The sequence below is a fragment of the Pseudorasbora parva genome, chromosome 3 (assembly GCF_024679245.1).
Source record: "Pseudorasbora parva isolate DD20220531a chromosome 3, ASM2467924v1, whole genome shotgun sequence".
Taxonomy (NCBI): domain Eukaryota; kingdom Metazoa; phylum Chordata; class Actinopteri; order Cypriniformes; family Gobionidae; genus Pseudorasbora; species Pseudorasbora parva.
In genome coordinates, this window is record NC_090174.1 from 22,080,422 (window position 1) to 22,100,045 (window position 19,624).

The 19,624-nt window shown below is 37.2% G+C and overlaps 1 protein-coding gene across 5 annotated transcripts in view; it reads right to left on the bottom strand.

Annotated features, from left to right (window-relative positions):
• apba1a (amyloid beta (A4) precursor protein-binding, family A, member 1a) overlaps positions 1–19,624 on the bottom strand; it is a 108,099-nt gene that overhangs the window by 85,963 nt on the left and 2,512 nt on the right. For 2 of the 5 annotated variants that reach the window (XM_067438147.1, XM_067438148.1), the window contains exon 1: positions 11,335–11,731. The exons of 2 other annotated variants lie outside the window; for them this stretch is intronic. The gene's annotated coding sequence lies outside the window, so the exon portion shown is untranslated. Of the gene's footprint in view, positions 1–11,334; positions 11,732–19,624 lie in introns of those variants that run through there. One more of the 5 variants, XM_067438144.1, reaches the window with a different exon arrangement.

The following is a 19,624-nucleotide window of genomic DNA, read 5'->3' on the forward strand; positions in this document are numbered from 1 at the left end:
ATGAAGTAAATAACACTGATTAATAACTCTTCACCATGGCACCTGTTAATGGGTGGGATACATTAGTCAGTAAGTGAACATTTTGTCCTCAAATTTGAGCAAGCGTAAGGAGCGAGTTTTTGTGAAACTGTGATGGCTAGAAGATAACTGGGTCATAGCATCTCCAACACTGCAGCTCTTGTGGGGTGTTCCCAGTCTGCAGTGGTCAGTATCTGATCAAACAGATGAGCTACTGTAGCTCAAATTACTCAAGAAGATAATGCTGGTTCTGATAGAAAGGTGTCACAATGCACAGTGCATTGCAGGTTTTTTTTTTTTTTTTGAATGGGGCTGGATAGCCGTAGACCAGTCGGGTGCCCAAGCTGACCCCTGTCCACCGCCGAAAGCGGCAATAGTGGCACGTGGCATGTGAGCATCAGAACTGGATCACAGAGCAATGCAAGGAGGTGGCCGGGTCTGATGAATTATGTTTTCTTTTACATCACGAGGATGGCCAGGTACGTGTGCGTCACTTAGCTGGGGAACACGATACAAGGATGCACTATGGGAAGAAAGCAAGCCAGCTGAGGCAGTGTGATGCTTTGGGAAATGTTCTGCTGGGAATCTTTGGGTCCTGCCATCCATGTGGATGTTACTTTCACACGTACCAACTAAGCATTGTTGCAGACCTTGTACACCCTTTCATTGAAACAGTATTTTCTGGTAGATGTGGCCTCTTTCAGCAGGATAATGTGCCCTTCCACAAAACAAAAATGGTTCAGGAATGGTTTGAGGTGTACAACAAGTTTGAGGTGTTGACCTGGCCTCCAAATTCCCCAGATCTCAATTCAATTGAGCATCTGTGGGATGTGCTAAACAAACAAGATCAATCCATGGAGGTCTACCTTTCAACTTACAGGATCTGCTGCTAAAATCTTTGTGATATTTTTTTTTAGAACTGATAACAAATATTGTATAGAAATGCAGAATAGTTTTTTATTTAAAGTATTTTATTTAAATCAAGTTTTTAATGCTGTTTATATGTCTATGTGGGTTTTTTAATATGCTTAGGATTCCCCCATAGGATTCTGAAGAGCAGTTCTGAAGCGTTAAGTAGGGTCAAGCTTGCCGTTGCCATCTTGGCAACGCGTTATACTGCGTCACGCCTGGATAACGGAATAGACGAGACGTGGGCGGAGCTAAGGTGATGCAATGACTAACAGACAGCAGATAACTTGCTATCCAGCAGTCACTTAAAGTGACCACACCCTTAATTATGCAGAACTTTAAAGCCTTTATATAATGTAAACAAATGAGTTATAAAAAAAACTTTACCCCCCTCACAGTTGTCATGAAAGGCAAAATTAGCCATAAGCCCTATTTGCACGGGACTAGTATTATCTGGGGATCTCTGGTGATTTGTAATAATTGCAGAGAATGTCTGTGATCTTAATCCTGTGCGAATCGGCCATGTCTGTAATTTGTAAAGTAAAAAATTCCCCCGCAAATTACCTACCATATTTCGCTGAACACAGGTCCTGTGATACTAGTAGTTCTGTGCGAATCGACATCTCTGGGATTTGGCCAGGATTAGGCGGATCGTATAAAAATTTTGCAAGGTTTTTATTTTCCTGTGAGCATTTCTATCTTCATCTTTCACGAAGAATAAAGTCTGCATTCATAATGCGCACCGTTATGAATTCCCGTGCGGCCGTACGGATTATACTTTCACTTTAGAATGAGTATCAATTTGGGAGTAAACTGATGGAATGGTTTGTTTAATATTAACATCAATACTATTGATGAAAAACAGAACAGAACAGTACAAAGACAAGCTCGTTTAAATAATAGGCGCTTTTACATTTAGTTTTGAAACTGAATCTTCCGCCGTGTGTCAGCTTCTCACTCGTGATAAATGAAATCTGATTCCTGTCGCTGGTCTGAGCTCAGATCATGGTGTCTTTTCGCTAACTGAACGAAATTATGTTTATTTATTACTAGAAAATAATCAAAACTATATCGATGCCTGTTTATGATTTCATACAGCTATATATCTATCACAAAGTCTTGACATCATATCCGGGAGAAGTCAGTAAATTCGAGTAAAATCACAGGCTTTGCTTATCCCGTGCGAATGCACCACGCAAAACTCAGATGTGGGGGAGTAATTTCTAAATCACAGAGGTCCCTAGATAATACTAATCCCGTGTGAATAGTGCTATATAAACCAAAACCAGATTTTTTACCAGGCTGTAAACATGTTTTTTTCTGCTGTAAAGTTGAGAATTTTAAAGGTGGGGTAAGTGTTATTTATTTTTGTGATCACTATAACTCTATTCTGGTCATAATTGTAATATGTCGTTAGCTGGACTGTAGTGCTCATGTACTATCGTGTTGTTCATAAGAACGGTTTGTGTTTTTGTGATGGAGGGGGTGACTTTTCATTGAATATTCGGCCCGGATTAGTAACACAAAGATTCTGCCATAGTTGTTACCTGGGTTACGTAAGTGTGGGGCGGAGCTATCAAAATAGGACAGTGACCCTTTTGGGGGTAGGGGCGTGTTTGTTTTGGTGATTTGAAATAACAACAACAGTTACCAGAAAGCACTTACCCCACCTTTAACATGGGGCTCAATGAGATTCTGCTCCCTTCTGGAGCCTGTCCCTATTGGCCAGTCGAGGAATTGCCGTTTAAGTTACTTCCGTATTGGCTTCAACAGAAACTGTTGACAATCAGTCAACACCATTGCTGAGTATTTTCTCCATAAAAAGCCAGTGAACCAAAAACGGTTTGAAATTGGTAGCTTTTCTTACATCACAAACTATCCTGTAACCAATCACATCAATGTGTGGGCGGGCTTAAGAGAAGCCAAGTTATCCTGGTATATTTTTTTCTGTTGATCTGGTGCATCTAGCAATATAGTGGGTGAATTATATATGATGTATATTATGATGTTATGACAACAATAAAATAAGATGCTGTTAAAAATAAAATGACAAATGTTAAAACAGTAAAAAAAAAAAAAAACTATCATAGTTTGATCTCTATAAACTACATCAAATATGGCACAAATCTTAAATGTCAACTAATGTCCAACCTCATTGGTTCTTGCAAACACAACATTTTTGGTCAAAAAAAAAAAACATTAAAAAAATAAAACCTCACATAAGTTGCAAAGGGCAATTGTATCTTTCTTCATGACAGTCTGCCCACTGCTCTGTCCTCCCCATGCATATTACAGTATCAGCTAACCTACTTTTACACTGACATTTAAATCACGTCAAAGCATTTAATTAGTTGTAACGTTCCTATAATTCACTAAATCACTTTTAAGGCTGTCATGTAAATGAATAGCCGTCTTTAAGTTCCACTCAGTGATGGTTTGAATATGACTATTGATAATATTACTAGTGTAAAAGGTGTTGACACAAGGACATGACCTCTTGTGTAGATGCTGACAGGGTTTGAATGAACAAAACTTTGATTAAAAATCTTTGTAAATGAATGTAAAAAATATTAATGATCACCTCAAGATCTTAAGCACAACCACAGTCATCATTCTCCTCATAGATATTCAGACCGCATTTGTTTAAAACTATTTAAACGCTACCTTGGAGTTCCTGTGCTGACCCTGAGAATACTGATGGAAAACATTTGACTAAGTCAAAAGCTGACTGTGAAAGCTGTTTAATCATTTTCTCTGACAGTAGTGACAGAATTCTGCTGACTTGAAAGACCACACAAGATAAATAAAACATGAGGAAAACTGGCCCAAGGCCCAGTTGGAGTGAGAGTATTTGCAAAGTGCAGCTGCTTCACTTTCAAGATTTCATATGAGGCCACCAAACAAAACATGCACAGCTTAAAAATTAATACAATCCCGAACCTTGCGCCGACTACATCCCAGGAGAGTCTCAGGTGGCTCATTAATATACGGTTTAAAAACAGGGAAGATAATTTCCTTTTTTTTTCACTAAATAACCAAACTGCACAAAATGTGCTATGTGTCAATATGGATAAATATGTGAATAATTTATTAAATAAAACTATTACAATAGTGCAGAAAAAACACATGCACATACCATTTAAAAGTTTGGGGTTGGATTTTCCAAACTTAAAAAAAAGCCTTGTATGCTTACCAAGGCTGCATTTATTTGTTAAAACAAAATATAGTAAAAACAGTACTATTGTGAACTATTATTGCGATTTAAAAGTTTTCTATTTCCAATTAATTTATGTGATGGCAAAGCTGAATTTTCAGCATCATTAGATATTAGTCCACTCTTCAGTGTCACATGATCCTTAAATCATTTTAATATGCTAATTTGATGCTCAAGAAAAATTTACTACTATCATAATGTTGAAAACTGAGATTTTTTTGATTAATAGAAAGTTTTAAAACAATATTTATTTTTAAAACATAAATCTGTTTTAACATTACTCATGTCTTTTACTATCACTTTTTAACAATTGAATGCATATTTGCGAAATAAAAATATAAAATATCTAAATGTCTCTAAATGATTACTTTATCTAATAAAAAAATTGTACACTTAAATATACTTTGAATGGTATGCACCATTTTTCCTTTCCAATCATCTTTTTCAAACAAGCTTGAATTTGAACTTTGACGTGTGTATAAAAATACTAGAATAACAATGGAAACTAAACTGTTTAGCTTAAATATTCCATTTTAAGTGTGGGTTTTTTTGTTGTTTTGAGTTCATAAATATTGTAATATCATCCTAAAAGCATTTTAAAAAAAATACTTTTGTAAAAACGTACACCCTGTTTTTGTAAAATTTAAACCTTTTATCTATATAGTGGTGTAAGAATAAAGTCAGAACCTGGAAGTCTAATTCGCTGCTGGTTCCTTTGAGATTTTCCTATGGGGTTTTTCAATTTATGTGTAGAATAAAGCCTGTGGTAAACATAACTTCACTATTTCTGTCTTGTTCTTTAAAGTAAATCACACAAACACTCACAACGAAAGTGAATTTGGAAGCAGTAATGTTTTTGTCTTTAATAAGTAACTAGATAAGACAGTTAGGGGTGTGAGTGTGTGCGGTGTACGGTGTAAGACAAAGCATCAAAATATTGTCAAGTTATGTTTTCCACAGGCTTTATTTTACTCATATATTGAAACCCCCCTATAGGAACATCTAAGTAATCAGTGACACCCTATAGGAAAATCTCTAAGTAATCAGCAGCAAATTAGACTTCCGGGTTCTGACGTCATCCAACAATGAGCTCTCTATAATGTGAATATACTATTCCCAAACGCCATCTTGCAGCAGCAAACAGCAAATAAGCTTAATATCCTATATAAAACATAAGGACAATGGAGCAAAACATTTTTTCTATATGTCCTGCCCCAACTTCCTTTTCAATAGGAAACAGTTTTTAAGGCAAATATATAACTTCCAGGAAAACACCCTAAGGAAGCCGGCTACAAAGTGCGTGATGTCCATACAGAGAGAGCAGTAACCAGAGTAAACCCATAATACTGCAGGTCAAAGAGCCCTTCTGGGAGGGACATTTCCCATTTCGGCTTCTCCACTCATTCGCTTAGAAAGACCTACAACTGGGACCGGAGGCTTCACTCTGCTCACAAACAAGAGCTTATTTAAACATGGGCAGCAACAGCCTGAAAAATACTAGAGAGAAAAAAAATCTCTGGGTGCCTCTAGGGAAATTCAGTTTAGGATCACCTTTGATCTCTTCTCTCAGTGTGCGGTGACAAATATCCATGTGTGCTTGGATGGGTCTATAGCAAATAACCTCTAAAATGATCTTGCTGCTAGACATCTTACTGCATGATAGTATGCAGATAAGCATTGATGAGGCACAGACTGACAGGCAAACATGACTAGGAAAAGGAAAACTTGACATCTCGACCAAACATGCCTCCTTAGTCTTGTCAAAATTGTCTCTATACTGATAGTTTGAAGTTGAGACATGAACCACACCCTTCCTTCGATCATGGCTACATAAAACCGAGCATGTTGCAATTCTCCCATTTTGACGGTGCTGCTGAATCAATGTGTGCAGACAACTGACACTAAACAGCTGTCTGTTACTCCTCTAGAGCCAAAGGATTTCTAATAATACATCCAAATAGCATCTATAATAATAATATATGAATGTTTTTTTAAAGAAATATATCTTGTTGTGCATCCTACTATTCTTCAAGTGCAACAGTACAGTCTGCACTTGCACTGTCTTTAGCCGAGATAAATGATAATTGCACTTTAGATCCATTTACCCATTTTCTAGATCAATTTATTGATTCAGGTTTGGTCGTGTAGTCAAGTGAAATTCTTATTCTGCATACAGAGCAGCTTGCTGTGAATCCTCTTTAAAGGGGTCATATAATGCCATTTTTGTACAAGTTAATATGTTTATTTAGTGTCTAAATTAAAACTTTGTAATATACTTTAATTAAAAATTCTATTTAGTATTCTAAGAAATCACTAATTTAACCTGGTGAAAAACAGCTCTGTTTTCAGCAAGCCATGTGCCTTTTTATGCTAATGAGCTTTGCTCATCCCGCCCCTCTGTTCTGTGGGGGCTTTGAGTGTGAAGCGTTGCTTAGAACACAGGAGAAAGTTTGACAACGCGAGTCTCTCAGGACACATCTGTGCAAGTTCAGCTGTATCAATTCGATATATCAGAGATATCAACATCAAAATGACTGCTGTGTTCATTATTACACCCAAGAACAGAACACCCCAATCGCTTAGACGCCCTTCTGCTCCAACGTATCCACAATGGCGGACGACAGTTTGAGCTCGCTCAGGGCGGTTCTGAGATGAAACGCAGCTGTCAATCAACAGTTGTGGGAGGGGCGTCCGATAGTGTGACGTCACACATCGAACGGCTTGATTTCAGACAGGGGTAAACATATAAGGAGATTAAAAAATAAAAAAAAACACTTGATGGATTTTTATCATTATAGGATGGTTGTGAACAGTCACTACACATTGCTGTATAATCAACTTGTAAAAGTGCATGTACCATTATATGACCCCTTTAAAAAAACTAAATCTATACACATACTATAATCAGTACCTATATAACCATGAAATTGTAATATACAAATCTGTAAATAATCTATATTATAAATCTATAATTCCAAAAGTTTGGGGACGTCTGACTTTACATGGCTCCTCTGAATTTGCCTCACAGACACGTCATCCTCAATAAACCCGTCTCCGACAACTCCGATCTTTAAAATATTCCTATTTTTATTAATGTTTACTCGACACGTAAACTCCAATCCTTCAAATAATCATATTTTTTGTGTAATCAATGCGTCATCCTCGATACACAAGTCTCTTCCGTGGTACCTCGAACTTTCGAGTATTCTGATCTAATATGATTTCTGACCTGTAAGGTTGCCAGAATAATAATCATAGACAGTTTGTTAACAGGCCAGAGGAGAACTGACACCCCGACTGAGCTTGGTTTCTCCCAAGAGAATCACTAAATTAACTGTATCAACTATATTACTGATCTGCAAACGTTGTCACTATATGATAAATTGAAATGAACTGATAACATCACCGTTCTTTCCAGAACGACTGTACAGCCAAATCAAATTTTGTTGCAATATTGTCCTGTTTAACACTGTGAAGCTGTTTTGAAACAATCATCATTGTAATAGCGCTATATAAATGAAGTTGACTTGACATGCACATGAACTTTAATGACATCCCATTCTCAATCCATATGGTTTAATATGGAGTTGCCCACCCTTTGCAGCTATAACAGCTTTAACTCTTCTGGAAAAACTTTTGACAAGGTTTAGGAGTGTGTTTATGGGAATTTTTGACTATTTTTCAAGAAGCGCATTTGTGAGCTCAGGCACTGATATTGGACGAGAATGCCTGGCTAACAGTCTCCACTTCTATCCAACCCAAATCTGTTCTATTGTGTTGAGTTCAGGACTCTGTGCAGGCCAGTCAAGTTCCTCCACACCAAACTCGCTCATCCATTGTGCACTGGTGCACAGACATGTTGAGCACAGACATGGAAGGGGCTATTCCCAAACTCTTCCCACAAAGTTGGGACCATAAAAATGTCCCAACATGTCTTGGCATTCTGAAGCATTAAGTATTCCTTTCACTGGAACTAAGGGGCCAAGCCCAACACCTGAAAACCAACCCCACACCATAATCCCCTTCCACCAAACTTTACACTCAGCACAATGAAGTCAGAAAAGTACCATTCTCCTGGCAACTGCCAAACCCAGACTCATCCATTGGATTGCCAGAAAGAGACGTGTGATTCGTCACTCTAGAGAACACGTCTTTTCTTGAGCCGTCTGTCCTTTACAGGGTCGGATCTTGTGACATCATGTCCTGGTTTTGGTTTGTTTACATGTCTTTGGTCCATGTTGCGTTCCTATTTATTTCTAACCGCACCAGAGTTCATTTGGATTTGGACTGAGACCTTGGTCTGCTTGCACTCTAAAAAATAATTCAGTGGCTTAGTAAATATCACAGTAATAATTAACATTATTAACTTAATAAAATCTCTCAATATCATTTACTTGATGGTTTTAGTTAAACATACCAAAATAATTGACTAAAAATCCAACAGTTAATTTTGTCTAAAATTTATAGTTGTTTTAAAGTTTTTTTCACTAAAATAATTTAGTATTCAAATAACCAATTATTTATTTTAAATATACTTAACATTTCTGAAATTTATTTAAAAATATTTGAGAATGGAGAATTAAACAGATCTGTTTCAAGAACCACAAATATTACTTAATTAAAACCAAGATTATTAATATTTAACACACACTGAAGAAATTGAGTAAGTTTACTCGATTAAAACAACGCACCCCTCCCCCACCCTCTGACGTGACGACAGCTCGAAGGTTGAGTGAGTGCGGATATTTGAATTCTCAGTCTCAGTCACCAGAGCAGTTTCTTCTTCTCAGCGTTGCAGAATTGGGGCATTTCCTCTGTGAAATTCAGGTTTGTATGTTTTGTTTTATCTATATAATCATTACTGTGCTAAAAGGCATTTTATTTAATTCAAAACAACATACAGGGACAGTGTGAGTCACCTTAAGTTAACGTGTGACGTTGGTCTTCGAAACGCCTGCTGTGTTGCTCAAAACACACAACTTTATTCGTAAAGATAATGAATATAATGAATTTGGATGATAAAATCTTATTAAAACTGGGAACTGTTTGTTTATTGTCAGGTTATGGAGTCTGGCGCCTTGCAGCATCTTTCAGCTAACTTACGAATGAAACGCAGGACAGCGGTCTCAAGTTCAAAGTCCACCCGCAGACCGCTAACGTTAGTCCATCTCAGGTTTGAGAAACAGCGCTGATACGGTGGAAATGGGATAACAGACCGGTTGATTACACTTGAATTACTTTTAAATGTTTAATTTTTACTTCTAAAATGTTTGTTACATGAGTTTAAATGTTGTAAAATAACTGTTATTCTTTACATGTCAAAACAGTAATATATGCTGTAACGTTATTGCTGTAAGTTGCTCGTCGACAATAAAGGCCATGTCAGTGTGTTTGTGTGGACTGTGGAGTATTTTACAAAGGTTTAGAGGAAATTAAAGTTACTATACAAGTTAGTAATACTCATAAATAAAAAACAGTTCATATTAGTCATAAATATTGGTTTTTAAATGCCTTTTACCCAATTTTTTCTACTCAATTGAATTTGTTAATGTAACAAATGCAGTTACTCAGATCTACTTAATTTTTTTACTTACATTTACTCAGTTTATATGGTGTCTATAATTGATTTCACTGCTTTAAAATTTACTCAATTTTTTTAGTGTAAAAATGTTTCACCAAAAAAATTGAGTAAATCATAGTATAAGTTTTTAGAGTGTGTTTGGTATGCACAAGGGTTTGGATGGCAGTGTTCAAAACTAACTCAAATGAACAACAAAGCAATCACACCAGGGTTTGTTTTAATCGGACCAAACATGCCAAGTGCGAACACACCCTTGACATACCCTTTGTCACTGTCATCTTTGGCTTGCTGAGGAAAAATAAACTGAATTGAGCTGGAAAATGACAATGTTGTATTCTGTACAGCTGCTTTTGAAGTCTTTTCATAACTGATGAAATTTGCAACATTGACATCATTACTGAACACAATTTGAATAGTGTAAGTACTGCAAAAGTGGCTTTATAGCTAAATTGCTTGAGAATTGATGAACTTTGCAATATTGACACTATAACTGAACTGAATTGAAACAAACCTGACCTAAATTAAGCTGAATATTGACAATATTGATTGTATTCTGTAGAGCTGCTTTACAACTAAAATGTAAGTTGTTTCATGACCGATTCATTTTGCAACATTAACACTTTAATTATCTGTCTATTACTGTGACTCTGCTTTGAAAATCTGTATTGTAAAAGGCATATAATATACCATCATTAAATGTGCAATTTTCAATTTTGGACAATTGGGACAATTTTATCTTAGATACCCAATAGTTGTGACAGGTACTAAAACTATCTCACGTACTGTGGCAGTAACATGATACTTTGATCAACTGTATATCATTGTACTGAAGTGTTTGGTGCCAAGTATTTACAAAAGTTTTGGATGAAATTTAGAGCATAATTTTCCTTGTCCAAACATGTCAGTACGAAAGCACTTTTGATATATAATATGATATATATGATAGACTACTTCAAGGTACTTTTTCAAAAAAAAAAAAAAAAACATGGTAGCCACAAAAACAAACAAACAAACAAAAACACTCTTGCATGGTTGGTACTCTTTTGCAGCAGTAAAGCAGTACTACTGTCCCGACTATAACCACACAAATAATTATTGTTGTATCACAAAAAAAAAAAACATTAAAAATGTAGCCATTTTCCCCTGACCAAGATACATGTTTACAGCTGTGAAATACTAAGATCTATCAGATCTATCCCCTGACATTACTGCTGTTATTTGCTCAGTCATGGCTTGATACGTTAAAGGGCTTCAAGAGTCTTCTGAGAACACTCCCATCCACAGCTCCTCGAAACGAAGCATTTACACACACACACACACCTTTGTAAACAATTATTGACTTAATGCACAATTCGCTATTATATATGCAAAGGGCGGGTCACGACTGTTACCTTTCTCCGTTCTTAAAAGCAGCGTAGCCTACTGCGACATAAACCACAACCGTTTTTATTTTATTTTATTTTTTATTAAAGACATTAAAAGTAAACTAATCTGTCACAACTCATAAGACTCAAGCATTTTAAATTTTGGTTTAAAAGTTTGGTTAAAAATACCCTGCCTAACAATCAAAACATCAATGCAATGCGTAAACTGCGCGTTTTCGCAGCCCTACCTGCATAGACAGCAGCAGCAGCATCACTCGGAGAGAGTAAAGGTGTGATATTGCGGATGGATGTGGCACATAACTTGAATATGTGCAGCGACATCTAACGAAGGCTTTCCTTTATCAACCATGCGCAAGCCCTGTCCTTGTAATTTCGCCTTCTTCTCAGTCAGTTTTCACGCGTGTGTTTTGCTCTCTCTCCCACCTGCACAGCATCCGACGCCGCGCAGTGAGTCTGCATCTAGGGCATGTATTTGGCAGGAAAGCAGGTTGGTAATGCCTACAGCGCAAGCGTATTCCGAGGACGCCATACAACAACAGAGCACTATTTTGCAAAACGCCGAACCTTGGTGGACCACAGAGATAGAAGGGAGTGCGTTTACAATCACAGCGATACACAGAGAGAGAGACTACAGTGAGTCATCAGTTGTGGCACTTCAACGTCTGTAATGGAGATTACGTGAAATCTGTGTCCAGCAATGATTCATTTTCACACTCCTACATAAATACTCTCAATTAGTGCGGTGCCTTTCTTAAAGTGGCGTTTTTAATTAAAGTCACCATGAAATCAAAATGCACAAGTCCTATTTTGTATGGAATTTGCAGAAGCCTATTTATCAAAATCGATTTATCCGTGCACATAATTTTTACATAATTCATGCGTCCTCTTAATTTTGAATCAGTATAACTTCCACTGTCTCTCGTAACTACATCTCTGAAGACGTGTTTACTGGCGCGAGGAAGGGACAGTGGGCACATTCCAATCGGAAGTGAGCATCAGCCCTACTAACTCCGAAGAGCAGAGCCCTTGAAGCGTGGATTTTGAAAGGAGTAGGAGAATTGTCATAATAAAGCCGTTTGGAAGGCATTTAAATCAAATTAATTTAAAAAAGCGATATAGGCCTACCCTACAGCACATTTCCAGAGCTGGGTAGATTACTTACAAATGATCAGTTCCCGATTTCAAATTAGGTTACATGCTAAAAATTATAGTTAGTAACATAACCCATTAGGCTACATTACAAGGTATTTAAGGTAATATAATCTAAGTACTTTTGGATTACTTCTAGATTACTTTTGATCTAACTTGTTTATCACATTGATTTGAGTAAACTAATCTCGTACCATATTGATAAAAAAAATTATATATATATAGCGTATTCGTTGTATTCGTTTTAATCCTAAAAAGAGAACTTGTTCGTATATCCATTCACCTTTACTATTTCACTCAAAAATAATGATACTCCATGTATCCATAAATTATTTTTTACAACATCGGCAAAGATCGTTCGTATACTCATCTTCTACTTCTTTGTGCGTGCAGTTGAGTTCTGTTGACTGTGTTAATGATGCGTCGTTCTTAAAGCTACACTGTGTGATATTTTCCCCCATCTAGCGGTGTAAAGGTATATGACCATCCAGTGAATAATAGTTTCTGTTCCTCTCAATTTCGATTTCATTTCAACTCCTACGGTGGCCGATTTAGTCATGGCTTCCAGTTCGACCTCTTCGGTGACTGTTGCTTCAAGTGATGAGGTTACTTTTGAAAACTATTATAATTTGCAGTTATTTAATTTGCCAAATGATCTATGATCAAATTAATCTATGTAAAATGAATAATAGTTTTACGTTTTCGTTATTTTTTACCATTTCATTGCTAACATCAGCTATCAGGTTCCCAGACGAATGCAAGCTAATCTTAGTAAAGTAACTTTTATCAGTGCTATCGTTATTCTGTATATTGTACGACATCACTAGCGTAAGGCAAACAAATTATAATGCAATTAAAATATTAATCTCATGTTATCCGTCATAGAACACGGATTTATGTTATAAGGTAAACAATACTTTTTCATCATTGACGCGAGGAAAACTATCCTAGATGTCGTTCTTGTGTTATGCACAGCACACCATGATATATTTAGCCAAGCAACAATAAAACTTCCAATATACACAAATAGGCTGAATTAATATTACCTGTCGAGAAGAAAGCAGGCAACGTCGGCGTTCTTTTTAAAATCGTTGCTCCTCATGAGCTCTTTCCATCTTGGAAAGGCCACTCCAATATTTATTTTGTCTTGTTGATTTGCCCGTTGCGTTGCCGTCTTAATTCTCTTTTCCGCTTCCTTGGTGACTCTGATACATATCCCGCAATATTACTAGGTCCCCGACCCGGGTCGAATTCGGTAATCAATCCCGGGACGTGGTTGCTTTCACACAGAAGGCGACCCGGCAATGTTCCGGGAATATTGCGGGTCCGACGTGCAGTGTGAAAGGGGCTTAAGAGTGATCCTCCATCATCATATAGCAGCCTCAAGCAATCCTCCTCTTCACATTCGAGATTCAACACAGTGCCATCGAGTGTTAAAACGCGAAAAGCGAAGCTTGAATTTACGGGTATGTCCCTCTTTGGCAAATGTACTTTCAAGATGGAGGAGCAACATGGCGACCGCCATCCGAACCCCTAACACTTATGTATTTTCAATGGTTTATTATAAAATTACGAGAATACATTATTACTTGAAAGAAGTAAATATACATTAATGAGCACATATTTTTGAAAGAACTAAGTGATTTTAGCTAAGAATAAACTAAAAAAGTTACACAGTGTAGCTTTAAAGGTGCCCTAGAATGATTTGAAATATGTCAAATTGTTCTCTAATATCTAAATAGAGGGTATGTGGCTTATTGAAGGTCAAAAATTGTCCAGATACAGTTTTAAAGGTCCATTTACAACCTTAGAAATTGTGCCTAAGATGTAATGCTCTATTTTTGCCTAATTTGGAAGGGTCATGCATATTATTAATGCAGAGTTCTGCTCTGATTGGCTGTTTCACTGCTTTGCTACTCAATAATAGCTAACACACATCTATACCATCCGTCATGGCAATGATTTTACAATGATAGCTTCTCAACTTTGAATCATGAACTGAACTGGGTAGCGCATAAATATGTTGTTTACAGTACCGTTACAGTTTGACATTAGAGTACTGATTTAAAAGTCGATTTATTTAGCCAAACAAAGTAATGTAGAAGCCACTCAAAATAGTCAGTGACATGTTTACTACTCATATATACTACACATATTTATTTAAAGGGGGGGTGAAATGCTGTTTCATGCATACTGAGCTTTTTACACCTTTAAAGACTTGGATTCCCATCCTAAACCTAGACAAAGTTTCAAAAACTAATGTTGGATGTTTGATGGAGTATTTCTGTGTTAAAAATACTCCTTCCGGTTTCTCACAAGTTTCGGCGAGTTTTTTTCGAGTATGGGTCTACTTGACGTTAAATAGAGCGGAAGGTCCTTGTATGGGCTGTACGGGCTCTTCTCCCGGAAGGGTGCGCGCGCGCGTGACTAGAGGGAGAGAGAGGAAATGCACGCCGTAAACAGTCTCTCAGGTGCAGATCCAGTCGTCCGTGAACACTTATGACGCGCCGCGCTCCACTTTATTCCTATGGGTGATGTCGAGCGACTTCAACACTTCAGCACAGCATTCCGGGAAGGCAGCGCTGCATTTGAACCGATTTGAACGCAGAAATGACGGGAAGCTTCAAGGCATCGCTTCAGTCGCGTCGCAAAGTGGATTTCCACGGTCACTGCTGTCACAGGACTTCACCAAATCATACCAAAGAAGTGTGTTTTTGACAGAGCGGTCCTGCTTTGGAAGATGCCGGTGAGTAAATCAACTTCAAATGTCTCTGCTATTGGCTACCGTCGCATGAGTAAACATCAGTAAACGATACGATCGCGTGCTTCGTCATTCAAATGCGCTAACGGTTACTCCATTGTTGTTCTGTATAACGTTACACTATTCTGACTCTGACGTGCAAAACCGTTTTGCTTGCTACCTCTAAGGTCTAGTCACATACAATAGTCCATAAACCGAATCATGTCCTCATAAACTGCACACAAAGGCCCCTAAATACAGTACATACCACAGAGACAGACATCCTGATGTTGCCGTTTCTCCTGTTCAATTTATTTCAGCCTCAGATTTGATTGTGGATCATTATCTGTATTAGCTGAGATAGATGGGTTTCTCCACGCTTGAGGACGTCACCGCTTTGCGCGCTTGTCATTCTTTAGCTCCGCCCACGCGATACGCCTCCAGGCGCTCGTTTTTTTCCGGAAAGACTCGGTACAGCCCATATTTCTTTTATAAATATGATAAAACTAAAGACTTTTCGGAGATATGAAGGATGCAATACTACTCTATAGGTACTCAAGATTGACATGAGATTGACTGAAACTGAGTGTTTCACCCCCCCTTTAACAAATTGACTAGAAGCTTTGTCAAATGACTATCATTTCAACTTAGATGGTGAAGAAAGTGACGTTAGCTACAAGGATCGACTGAGCGATCTGTAAGCAACTAAACAGTAGTAAATGTAGTTCGTTTCTAAATTATGTGTTAATGATGAAATATAGGTCAATTTAGATTTCAATCCATCCAAAGGGATCAACATACGTATCTGCTGTTGTATTTTATGACAACACTGGCAGGAAATAATACTACGTGTGTGCTACTTGGAGATTCCAATTGTTACTTTACTAGCATCTTGCGTTAGATCTGGACAACACAGGGGATATTATTGTAATGTTGTCTTACTAAGAAACTTTCAATTTAATCCGAAATGGGTTCGACAGTCAATAAGTGGATAAAATCACTACTTACTGCTTGCAGGAATACGGTTGAAATCGTCCCTTTCGTCAGTATCAGACGCTGAGTGAATCCTGCTATATTGCCCCAGGTTAGAAAAACTCTCCGTGATGAAATGGGCCGAGCAAACGAACGAGTTTGAATTACTTTGTTGCAGTATCCAATTGTAAATAAACATCAACCATGACTGTTGACATTGTTTATCTGTGGGAAGGGTATGAAAAGTCCTCACGTCCCCTGCACAGCCTGGAACATGACATTTGTGTCCATGAGAGCTGCCTATGATGATTCAGATGCACATTTCTGCCTGAAAATGAACATGGGCTGACATATAAATGCTGACATGTACATATTAATGATCCCAGCGATTGTGTCACAGTTGGTGTTATGTTGAGAATCGCTTGTTTTTCCGTGGTGTTTTTCACAAACAAGATTTACATATGAAGGAGGAGGCAATGGTGTTTGAGACTCACTGTATGTGATGTCCATGTACTGAACTCTTGTTATTTAACTATGGAATGGTTAATTCAATTTTTCATTCTAGGGCACCATTAAATATGACTTGGGAACAACAAGTTGTTCATGCGCTACAGGCCATCGGTTCTGTACACAGGATCTGCACGTAGCCTATTGGGCTGTGAGAACGAATGACTCCCGAAGACGCGAGAGGTGAATCAGTCCTGTTTTCAGGACTCCATGCATTGCTTATAGAGCTGTCATGGTCCAGATCTGGCACTCATGACGGAACTAACAACTCAAACCTGAAGACAGGAGAGGTGTAGCCTACTAATCTTTCCAGGGAACAGGCAAGATTAAATGTTAAGTGACAAAAGGAAGAATGGCTGGGATTCGGAGGTTAGGTGCAAAGACTGCATAGACTGAAGACCCAGCTACGCATACTTAGCATGATCATTTCTTAAAGTTTGGGCTTGGCTGCATATCGTATCATTTACTTTTTTATTCCAAATGTGATCAACGTTTGCATAAGTAGCCTACTAGAGGTGTTGTGGGATTTAACGTGACATTTTAATCAAATTCTGAAATGAACAAAATGACTTGAAAAAAAAGATTTGTTCCATTTATGCTGAATGAGATTCAAAGATCTGAGTAAAACGATTCGAACTTCCCACTACTACACTCTAAAAAATAATTCAGTGGCTTAGTAAATATCACAGTAATAATTAACTTTATTAACTTAATAAAATCTCTCAATATCATTTACTTGATGGTTTTAGTTAAACATACCAAAATAATTGACTAAAAATCCAACAGTTAATTTTGTCGAAAATGTATAGTTATATTTAAGTTTTTTTCACTAAAATAATTTAGTATTCAAATAACCAATTATTTATTTTAAATATACTTAATACATTTGTGAAATTTATTTCAAAATATTTGAGAATGGAGAATTAAACCGATCTGTTTCAAGAACCACAAATATTACTTAATTAAAATCAAGATTATTAATATTTAACACACACTGAAGAAATTGAGTAAATTTACTGGATTAAAACAATGCACCCCTCCCCCACCCTCTGACGCAACGACAGCTCGACGGCGGATATTTGAATTCTCCTCAGTCACCAGAGCAGTTTCTTCTTCTCAGCGTCGCAGAATTGGGGCATTTCATCAGTAAAATTCAGGTTTGTATGTTTTGTTTTATCTATATAATCATTACTGTGCTTAAAGGCATTTTATTTCATTCAAAACAACATACAGGGACAGTGTGAGTGACCTTAAGTTAACATGTGGCGTTGGTCTTTGAAATGCCTGCTGTGTTGCTCAAAACACACAACCTCTTTATTCGTAAAGATAATGAATACAATGAATTTGGATGATAAAATCTTATTAACTGGGCACTGTTTGTTTATTGTCAGGTTATGGAGTCTGGCGCCTCGCAGCATCTTTCAGCTACGAATGAAACGCAGGACAGCGGTCTCAAGTTCAAAGTCCACCCGCAGACCGCTAACGTTAGTCCATCTCAGGCTCGAGAAACAGCGCTGATACAGTGGAAATGGGATAACAAACCGGTTGATTTCACTTGAATTACTTTTAAATGTTTAATTTTTACTTCTAAAATGTTTTTTTACATGAGTTTAAATGTTGTAAAATAACTGTTATTCTTTACATGTCAAAACAGTAATATATGCTGCTGTAACGTTATTGCTGTACTCGTCGACAATAAAGGCCATGTCATGTATAAGTGTGTTTGTGTGGGCTGTGGAGTATTTTACAAAGGTTTAGAGGAAATTAAAGTTATACTATACAAGTTAGTAATACTCATAAATAAAAACAGTTAATATTAGTCATAAATATTGGTTTTTAAATGCTTTTTACCCAATTTTTTCTACTCAATTGAATTTGTTAATGTAACAAATGCAGTTACTCAGATCTACTTAATTTTTTTACTTACATTTACTCAGTTCATATGGTGTCTATAATTGATTTCACTGCTTTAAAATTTACTCAATTTTTTTAGTGTAAAAATGTTTCACCAAAAAAATTGAGTAAATCATAGTATTAGTTTTTAGAGTGTATGAGTCGCTCAACATATGTCACCCAGGCCTACTCTGTTGCTCTGATTGGTTGTAGGTCTATCCAACTGAGGTCTTTCCTGGTTCGGTTGAAACACGCCCCAATAATCACATCCCAATGGAGCAGTAGCAGACTTCAATACTAGAATTGAGTATGACCACGTCAGGCTACAAAACCCCATAAAAAAACAAACAAAAAAACATTGACTTCGGGACGATGGAACCAGATGTGCTAAAATGCTACATTTGTTTCCGCGTTTTGGCCTAGAAAGTGATGTCATACATGCACCACTCTTCTATGAAAGCTTGTTTCTGCCACTGAACAAAAAATAAAAAAGGATTTGCGTTTATTTTTGAACATTTTTCAACACCTTTACTTTTGAGTGTATATCCCACAATTCTGACTTTATTTTTCATAATTGTAAATTTATATCTCATAATTACCAAAAATCTGAATGATGATGAATGATACAAAGTCAGAATTATCTTTTAAATTGTTTTATTCTTTGGTGGAAATAAGCTTCCATGAATTCATATGACTGCGTTACTCAATGAACTGAACAAGTTTGAGTATAAATGAGTCTCTTTCATGAAGAGGTTCCACTGGCTGACTAAACGAGAGTTGACATCCCAACAAACACTGAACGGTCCCCTACGTTAGCATATGACATGCATGCATGCACACAGATACATATATATTAGTTTGAGGGCTATATGAGGAGAGCTTGTTTTCTTGGTTCCCATTTATTTATGGGAACCAAAAATAGGAACCTTCTCTGTAGGATCTTTTTTGCAGCTAAAATCGAAGGTTTGCAAAGAGGGAATCACCAATTCCAACCAGATTCCATTACATTTTTTTAGCCAACTGTCACAGAATCAAAGGCACAAGATTGTGGGATGTCAGTCTAGAAAAATGTCGATCAGGGGCCTCATTTATAAACGTTGCGTACGCACAATAGAATACGTACGCCGCTCTCTATGCAAAAATTGGAATTTATAAAAAGCAAACTTGACGGGAAAATGTGCGGTCCTTCACACAAGCTCTGACCCAGGCGTACGCACAAAAACGGGTCAAATGAGAAATGGCGACACCGTCAGCAG